Consider the following 10,535-nt stretch of genomic DNA (forward strand, 5'->3'; position numbering starts at 1 on the left):
TGTGGGAAAAGCTTGGATTAGCAACGGCAGAATCTTTTCCAACGAGTTCCCGCCTGTGCGATGTTGCCGTTGATACCGACACCCTGCTGTTCACGAGTGATGTCTTCACGCACATGTCTCTTTTCCTTCTCCTCCTCCTCCTCCTCCTCCTCCTTCTCCTCCTTCTTCTCCTCCTTTTCTTCTTCCTATTCTTGTAAACGTCATCTTGTAATTTCCTGGTTGTTCTTCTTCTAATTCTCGCTCAAAGTCTTCAAGCTTTTTTCAGATCCACCTCAAAGCTGCTCTTTCAGTTCATCTACTGGACGCCATTTCTTTGGAGAATTTGATGTTGTTTCCTTTCCTTCTCGTTCTTGTTCTTGTTCTTGTTCTTCTTTCATTTCTTCTTCGACTCGCGTCCTTGTCTGCAGTGATACGTTACACATTTCTGACAGTCTTGTTTCACGCTGCTCTCTCGGAACAGCGGCAAGAACGACTACACATGCAGTCCGTCGTAACATGGCGGAACTTCCGTTGGTTACGGTCCAAGGAAAAGAAAGGGACGAGGTTCTCGGCGATGTTTACGATGTGCTTTGACTATTCTGCGATTACCGCAACACGGTGGCCTAGTGGTAAGGCGTCCGCCCAGTGAGCGGGAGGTCGTGGGTTCGAACCCCGGCCGGGTCATACCGAAGACTTTAAAATTGGCAATCTAGTGGCTGCTCCGCCTGGCGTCTGGCATTATGGGGTTCTTTCTTTCTTTATTTGGTGTTTAACGTCGTTTTCAACCACGAAGGTTATATCGTGACGGGATTATGGGGTTAGTGCTAGGACTGGTTGGTCCGGTGTCAGAATAATGTGACTGGGTGAGACATGAAGCCTGTGCTGCGACTTCTGTCTTGTGTGTGGCGCACGTTAAATGTCAAAGCAGCACCGCCCTGATATCACCCTTCGTGGTGGACTGGGCGTTAAGCAAACAAACAAACAAACAAACAATTCTGCGATTACGTTTCTAAATGACAATCCACAGTGTTCCCCTTTTGGTGAATCAACTATGTTATTATAATCAACTATCCCCCTGGTGTTAAAACCAATCAATGTCGGTGAGAAAACGCACTCCAACACCCACAATGTTGCCTAAAAGCCGAGGAACCATTGATTACAGATGAAGGGTGCATGCAGTGACAAGTATCCTCCCAAACAAAAATAAGGCGGTTGCTGTAATGTCAAAACAAAAACATGTCCTTAAGTGGCACCTGCTACCACTGAGACCGTCACATTTTGTATAAGCAACTCACGTCATGCCCTAACACGTTGCGTAACTGTCTATCCCTTCGTTCAGTTCTACAGTGAATGTGGCAACATTCCAGACGAGCCTTTTCAGGCTTTTATCGATGAAAGAAAACGGTCAGTTGTTTCGATGTTTTAAGATGCAGAATCGGAAAACGGAAAGGGATTACCGTTGCTCTGTTCTATACAGTTCTGTACATATTTTGAAGGCAGTTTTAGAAGAGCTTGTGCCAACAGACTCATTCCCACAACTTAGTGCGTAACAATAAGACGCAAGGAATACAGTAACATTGGGATAACAGTATTCTCGGACTTCAGAGGCCTCACACAGTTCAGTGTCTGGGCAAGAGGACGGGCAGAACAAAAATACAAATTGAGGAAAACAGCATTGTATGGGGGGCGAATGGCGACCGCTGATTAGAACTGAACGAGCCCAATCCGCTAACCAATCTGAGAAAATGAGTGGTGCGGAAAGCGTGCACGCTTTTCTAATTTCCCCACCGGTCCCGCGGCGGAGTGGATTAGCTTCAGCAATTAACTTGCAGGGTCACAATCGGTTCAGAGCAAAAAGGGAGATTACATCAGGGATTTGCGGCGGGCTGACGGAGGAAGCTAAAGGAGGAGGGGGAGGCGGCGGGAGGGAGGAGGGAGGGATCATCAGCAGAGAGACAAAAATCAAAGGAGGGTATCGTATTATAGCATAGATAGAACAAAATCAATCTGACAAATGAGGATAGTTTCTTACTAATGACTTACCCCCTGAGGCGTATGAATAAGACGTGGAGGATTGGAGAGGCCGTCGAGAGAGAGAGCGGCGAAAGTGAAAGCTCCTCTTCTGCTGAAGTCGTCTCAATGCTTGGCCCACTGGAAACCAAACAAAACTGATGAACACCTTGCTGGTAATATACTGGCACCCCCTCTCGCTGAAGTAAGTGGTGGATATTTTGTTGTTGTCTTTTTACTCCAGGGTAATCAAACCTCCACTGACGTAAATCACAACATTATCCACGAAGAGCACCAACATTACTCGACTGAAGCGGATTGAGCACACAACTTACTCGATTGAAGAAGACACAATCTACTCGACTGAACAGCACCAAAATTACTCAGATCACACCAATTGCTCGACTGAAGAACACACGGTTTACTCTACCGAGGAGCACACAAATTACTCGACTGAAGAACACACACACAATTACCGCAGAATTACAGAACTGAACGAGTCGACGACCGAAAACACAACATTATCCCAAGAAACACTAAAACACAAAGATAAATCGAAAGAAGCACACGGAGAAATTAACTCCACTACATTCACTAGATGAAGAACTTGTGCGGGACCAGAGTCCCGTTGGAATCGCAGAATGTCCCCGGTACTGCCTGCTGTGTCAGTGGCACCAACTCCCACTTGCCTAACTACCAACAATTCTCACAACAAGCTAAGTCTAAGCACTGACTCTGACGCGACCACAACACAAAAACAAAAGAGCACTGACTGACATAACTAAGTTCCGAGCGACTACCAGAGAAAAACAAAACGTGACAAGGCCAACAAATAAAAGTACAAAAAAGTAGTAACAGTAGAATAACTGACTGAGAGACGTTGGGGAAAATGTTGGCACACTCACTTTCTAGCAGTCGAAATTCCTACATGTTTTTCTGCCAGTTCTCTCTCCAGGTAACTCCTTCACTTGGCGTGCTTCGACATAACGACGACGACAGACTGAAGAGAAACAAAAACAAAGGGGTGAAAGTTCACAACAGGAGCAAGGGCATTTTTTTTTTCTCCAGACACCTCCTTTTTTTTTCTCTCGCCGCGTTGTTGCTGTTGTCGTCTGTCTTCCTCTAAAACTCTTCTACTTTTCCTCCTGCCTCCTGTCTTCTTTCACTTTTGTTTCTACTCTTCCACTCTGTTCCAACCTCCTGCCTTCTGTCTTCTTTCACTTTTGTTTCTACTCTTCCACCCTGTTTCAACCTCCTGCCTTCTCCTTTTTCTTATTCGTTCACACTCTCTGTTTTAACCTGCTACTTTCTCCTTCACCTCACTCGTTCATCTTCTCTGTTTAACCTCTTTCCTTCCCCTTCTTATTACCACACTCATTGTTTCAGCCTCCTTCTTTCTTTTTGTTCTTGCACCCCTTCCACTCTCCTCTCTCCAGTGTACTGTACTCCCAGGTACTCCGGCCCCCGCGTCAACAAAGGAGCACGTGCGGCCTGACTAGCGTACACACTAGATGCTTGCACTCGTGCACACCACACAACACTGCACTGCGCTGACAAACTATACACTGCACAGCTTGCACACAGAAGATGATTCCTCGATGATGCACACACACACACACACAACACGGGCAACGAACAGAGAGTGTTAACAAAAGATCACTTCATCATTTTAGCGTCGCCGCAGCCACTGAAGAAGCGAACACTAATTGTTGTGTCGTTATGATTACTCCGGTGTAGAGCCGGTGGGGGAGTGGGAAACACGTCCTTGGAACGAGTGTTGATATCGTTGTCAGGCTAAACTCTTCCGCTGTCCAGTCGTAGTGTCTCAGGCAAAGACTTCAAGTCCCGTTCTAGAGTGACCGGCGAAGGCAGAGACGGATCGTACTACCACCAGCACCGCTACGACTGCTAACACTACCGCACCATCGGCATTTGAAGCGATGTAGGAGGGAGGGGCAGGAGGGGCAAACGAGACGGCAGGGGGGGAGGGGGAGAGAAGACTTGAGGAGGTGGAGGGGAGTGTGTGTGTGAATGGGAACAGGTATAGACTGGATGTTGATAAACACACACACTCACGACGCCGCTAGCAGATCGAACGGCAGCTTGCAGCAGGGGCCGAGTCAGCAACGTATACTTTGGTCTCTCCGTCTCTCTCGTTAGAAGTGCCAGGATGGTTCAGTGCAGCCAAGCGCCTGGTGATAGGATTTGATTTGAGAGCCGACACAGCACGGGACACATGGTCACCAGGGACAGTCTCATTGCCATACTTAATACTTATGCTGCTGGGGTCATCTTAAAAAGGTGACTCTGTCAGCCAGTGCAGTGTTGTGTATTTATAGACATGTCCGTGCCTGTGTTGCTTGTTTTACACTGACGTTGTTGCGATAGTTCCGATCAATGAGGGCACGATGTTTAATTACTGAATCCACAAGATACTCTGTTTAGAGTTTAGAGTTCGACGGATGAATGTTTCTATTGCTTGTTTCCAAATTGTAGCGGTGGCTTTTCGAGCACTTTGCCTGTTAAAGTTCCAGGTAAATCCCCGAGTTCAACGGATGAATGTTTCTATTGCTTGATTCCAAATTGTTGTCGGATAGCTCTAAGCACTTTGAGTATTGCCTGTTAAGTTCTAAGGTGCTGCAATAATGTCAAACCCCTAGAGGAGAAGATGTCTAACTGCAAACAAAACCCACGCTGGCATTGAGTTCAACGTATTGTTGTCTCTATTTTCTCGTGTCCAAGTATAAGCGATGGATTCAAGCACTTGAGAGCAAGTCGACCTGGTTTTATGCTCTTAGTTAACAATCCAATTCTGCGACCAAGACAAAATAAACTTACGGCGTCTTGCGATAGTTACTTCGAAGTATAGAGGAACTGCTCAGTACTGATGACCACAAAACTTGAACTTTCACCAGGAACAACGTATCCAAGTCTGTGTATTGCTAGCTTCCGAATTGCTGCAGCGATTTTAAGCGCTTGAAGAAACTTTCAAGCTTTTAGTAGATAACAAAATGCTCCGATCAAGTAAAATCAAACTATAGGCCGTGTTAGGCATCCCAACTGCACGCACGTTGTTGCAATAGAACGGAAAAAAATCAAGAGATTAAGAATCAGTCGCACAGACCACACAAATCGAAATATGTCTCAGAAAAAAACAGCCCTGTGCTTGTGTTACTTGCTTTTGCAGTCGTTTCGAGAACTTTCACTGGGTAAGAAGTCATGTTGCTACGACGTAAAAATCAAAGTAGAGATTGTTTCAAGTGGAACGGATTTCAACGTTGTTGCAGGTGTTGCTCGGTCACGGATTTCAACGTTGTTGCAGGTGTTGCTCGGTCACACTCAGTGAGGCCAAGAAGAATAGAAACCCCGCCGCGTGAAGGCTTACAGGCACAGTCGTTCATGTGTAAACGATACGGATCCCCATCACACATCTGATCAGGCTTTTACATGGGAGACGGCGATCACTTAACTTAGACGCATTCCCAAAATCTGAAGCCTGGGTGATTAGTGTGCAGAGTAAATATTTGATATGTATGATTTAATTTCTTAGAAACAACTTGTGTCAATTTGTGAAATTAATTCATCAAAAAGTTCAAAATTCTGCCGCACAGGAAGCAGTGAAGATGCTGGTTTTTGGTATATGTCGAGATGGAAGGATGATCGTATCTCTTGTCAAAGCCTAACCAGGCCTTAAATGGTGAGACGAACTGTCTTTCCGCGAAGGATGTGCCTTTAAAATGCGCATAATATCTGACTCACTGCAGCTGTTTCCAGAACAAAACAAAATACGATGTTATTAAAAAAACAAGTCGCGTAAGGCGAAATTACTACATTTAGTCAAGCTGTGGAACTCACAGAATGAAACTGAACGCACTGCATTTTTTCACAATGACCGTAGTCCGCCGCTCGTGCAAAAGGCAGTGAAATTAACGAGCCTGTTTAGTGTGGTTGTGGTTGCGCTGTGCTGCATAGCACGCTTTTCTGTACGCTTCGTTTTAACTTTCTGAGCGTGTTTTTATCCAAACATATCATATCTATATGTTTTTGGAATCAGGAACCGACAAGGAATAAGATGACATTGTTTTTAAATCGATTTCGGAAATTTTATTTTAATCATAATTTTTATATTTTTATTTTTCAGAGCTTGTTTTTAATCCGAATATAATATATTTATATGTTTTTGGAATCAAAACATGATGAAGAATAAGATAAACGTAATTTTGGATCATTTTATAAAAATATAATTTTAATTACAATTTTCAGATTTTTAATGACCAAAGTCATAAATTAATTTTTAAGCCTCCAAGCTGAAATGCAATACCGAAGTCCGGCCGTCGTCTAAGATTGCTTGGTCAAAATTTCAATCAATTTGATTGAAAAATGAAGGTGTGACAGTGCCGCCTTAACTTTTGCAAAAAGCCAGATATGACGTCATTAAAGAAAATTTTTTTAAAAGTCTGGGGATATCATACCCAGAAACTCTCATGTAAAATGTCATAAAGATCGGTCCAGTAGTTTACTCTGTATCGCTCTACACACACACACGCACAGACAGACAGACAGAGAGACAGACAGACACACACACACACACACACACACACACACACACACACACACACACACACACACACACACACACACACACACACCACGACCCTCGTCTCGATTCCCCCTCTATGTTAAAACATTTAGTCAAAACTTGACTAAATGTAAAAAAACCAAGACAACAAGAATAAAACTGTGATTGAGGTTCATGAGGATGGCGAGCCTGTTACAGCATCAACTCTCTTAACTGGGCCGCTCGTTCGTTGTTTTCCCTTCGTGTTGTCAAACGATTTGCTGAGGTGTCGCATCTCTCTCTCTCTCTCTCTCTCTCTCTCTCTCTCTCTCTCTCTCTCTCTCTCTCTCTCTCTCTCTCTCTCTCTCCCTCTCCCTCTCTCTCCCTCCCTCCCTCCCTCCCTCCCTCCCTCCCTCCCTCTCTCTCTCTCTCTCTCTCTCTCTCTCACACACACACGCACGCTCACACACACACACACACACGCACACACACACACACGTGCGCACGCACGCACGCACGCACACTAACACATACATACACACACACACACACACACACACACACACACACACACACACACACATAAACACACACACACGCACGTACTCACACATACACGCACGCACGAACACATACGCACACATACACATACACATACACACACACACACACACACACACACACACACACACACACGCGTGCACGCACGCACGCACGCACGCACGCACACATACACACACACACACATACATGCATACATACAAACATACACACACACACACACAAGCATACACACACACACAAACACACACACACATGCATGTACTCACATGTGCACATACACGCACGCATGTACACACACACACATACACACACCCATACACACACGCACGCACGTACTCCCACATACAGCACGCATGCGCACACACACAGACACACAGACACACACACGCACACACACACACACACAAACACACATACACACACACACACATGCACACACTCGCACACACACACGCACGCACGTACTCACACATACACACACGCATAAACACACACGCACACATACACATACACATACACACATAAACACTCACGCACGCATGTACTCACACACACACACACACACACACACACACACACACACACACACACACATCAAACAGATCGCTGAGTGCAAAATATATGTCCGTCTGCCGCTGGTTTATAGGTAGTAATCAAAACTGCCCTGACTTTGATCCTCTCTGACCTGCGTAACATCTCTACCCAAATCCCATTACACCTTTTTTCATCCCTGTCAGCTATTTCCAATATGTTTCTCGCAGCACAGCACACGTGGTTTCACACGTTATGTAGTGTTGACAATCATTAAAGGTACACTCCTTCCTGTGTCAACAATTCCAATCACCATCTCAGACCTGCCCCTGGCTTTTACATTATTTAAAAACATCCTTCCACTTACAAACATACTAAAAATCAACATCCTGACTGCTTCATGTGCAGAGTTAGGAATTGTGTAAATAACTAAAGTAATTTTGCAAATTGACACTAGTGGCATTTGAGATAGCAGTTTTTACAACAATCCAACTATGCGCATAAAGCATCCAGGCAGTTGACGTTTGGCATGTGTCCGACGGGCGCAATGGCTTGGTGGTAGGACGCCGGCCTCCTAAGCGGAAGGTCGTGGGTTCGAATCCCGGCCGCTGCCGCCTGGTGGGTTAAGAGTGGAGATTTTTCCGATCTCCCAGGTCAACTTATGCGCAGACCTGCTAGTGCCTTCCCTATCTATCCCCCTTCGTGTGTACACGCAAGCACAAGACCAAGTGCGCACGGAAAAGATCCTGTAGTCCATGTCAGAGTTCGGTGGGTTATAGAAACACGAAAATACCCACCATGCTTCCTCCGAAAGCGGCGTATGGCTGCCTAAATGGCGGGCGGGAAAAAAAACGGTCATACACGTAAAAATCCACTCGTGCAAAAAAACACGAGTGTACGTGGGAGTTTCAGCCCACGAACGCAGAAGAAGAAGAAGAAGGTATGTGTCCAGGTGGAGGGATGCTCTTATTTCATGTGATAGCCTGGACAGATCTTTGGCGTTGCACGTGGTCGTGTACGCCTGAAGGACGGTGCCTTTAAAGACATCGTAACTATGTTCTTTTTTTTGTGTACACGTGCCAGCTGCAGTATGACAGGACAGTGGAGGAATTCAATATTTCCGGAATAAATTTGCCTCCAATGTCAAGCGTATGCAGACAACATTTTCTCCCTTGCACCTGCTTCGCGTGAACTGATCAATTTACTGTAACACCTGGACAAGCTGCTGCAATCGTGGTCGTGAAATGCGAAAAAATAGCACTGACGTCAGTTTAAAAAAAAAATTATGCGCGACGGTTTTTATTTAAGTCCCTGTTCAAGCCGAAGGATTTGGGTAAGGGGATCGGACAGGATGGCAAGGGGATGGCAGTAAAGGAAGCGGGGGGGGGGGGGGTGGGGGGGAGGGAGGGGGGGCTTATTGCTGGTTTTGTCAGTGTCCTGTTCAAGTGGCCAACTGTTCCTTTTCTCGCAATCACGTTTGTATCACGGGAGGCTTTGCGATCAATTCTGGAACATCGATGCTCCGCCTAAAGCCATTATCTCAAGCCAAGAATTCAGGTTTTCAGGTTCAAATTAAACCACCTGAGAGGCTTGGGTGCCTTTTTCGGTTGTGTCTTCTGTCTCCTAATATCTGTAACGACTGAAAGAAGACAGTTTTGATAATAACACTCGTAGTTCCCCCATTTTTTCTCTAATTAGCGACATCAGCCGGCAGCAGAAACGACGTGTTTCACAAGCACGTTGCTGTAAATCCTTGAATCATTATATACAATAAGATCGATAACAAACAAACAAAATTATGCTGGGACTGTATGTCCCAGAGAAAACTGTTCAAACTTGACGATAGTAAAAAAAAAAAAAAAGTACTCTCTGTAATTGCCGAGGTGCTTTTCTTTGGTCTCAGCTACGAAGATAGAATATTTAAACATAATTTATAAGTTTGCAGTGAAAAGGTTTGTGTTCGGGGAAGTAGCCGTATAGATTTCTTCGTATTTTCCACAATCGTTTTTAATGAGGCAAGTCTTTTGGACAAATTCAAACTTTGCACAGGAAACAGATGTCGTCCCTACGTCATTGTGTAATCAGATTAAAAAATAGATATGCAACCTTTGGAAAGGATTGTACTTCATCAGGTAACGGAGAACAATTTCAAGAATACATGAAATTGTGTTCCGTCTTAAGAATACACTAAATACTAGCCTAGCCTCTGTGTCTTTGTGTGTCTCTGTCTGCATATCTGAATCCCGCTTTTCCCTCCCTCTCTCCCTCCATTCATCTCTCTCTCTCTCTCTCTCTCTCTCTCTCTCTCTCTCTCTCTCTCTCTCTCTCTCTCTCTCTCTCTCTCTCTCTCTCTCTTTGCGTGTACCACTTTTAACTGAGATTGCTTGACGCACTTAGCAAGATTATGATGATGTCCTTTTGTAAAAGAATATTTTTAAAGATCAATAAACAGAGGGCTGAGGCCATTCTACCACCACTAGTTAACAGCAGCTGCAAGTGAAGCGATGTGGAAAAGAGTTTACCCTTCAAATAAACGACAGACTAACATTGCAGTCTGACGTATGATGCAAAGTGCAAGGACTAATCTATAATTAACGCCTATGAACTCTACCGTCGATCCACTAATTAATACCGTTCGGCACAGTAAGTACACACAGAGTCGCAGAGGACGAATTGTTGCTGTACCCTTTGTCTTGGACTTAAAGCGTGTGATCAATTAACGCCGCATTAGTTTGTTACATGTACCTGAAAATAGTAATTCTGCACTGAAGAATAAATGGTTAGCTGTTCGTAAACACACACACCGACACACCGAGAAAAACAGACACATAACAGCCAAACACTCAGAAATACACACAGACACTGAAACAAATTCACACACACACACACACAC

At 44.8% G+C, this 10,535-nt stretch overlaps 1 protein-coding gene across 1 annotated transcript in view; it reads right to left on the reverse strand.

The window, feature by feature from the left end:
• LOC138982512 (Kv channel-interacting protein 4-like) overlaps positions 1-2,880 on the reverse strand; it is a gene marked incomplete in the record, with an annotated part of 302,169 nt that extends 299,289 nt beyond the window's left edge. The window contains 1 exon segment of the mRNA XM_070355815.1: positions 2,023-2,880.
• Between the last annotated feature and the right edge of the window lie 7,655 nt (positions 2,881-10,535).

Source organism: Littorina saxatilis, linkage group LG12, assembly GCF_037325665.1.
Source record: "Littorina saxatilis isolate snail1 linkage group LG12, US_GU_Lsax_2.0, whole genome shotgun sequence".
In the NCBI taxonomy this organism is placed as follows: Eukaryota; Metazoa; Mollusca; class Gastropoda; order Littorinimorpha; family Littorinidae; genus Littorina; species Littorina saxatilis.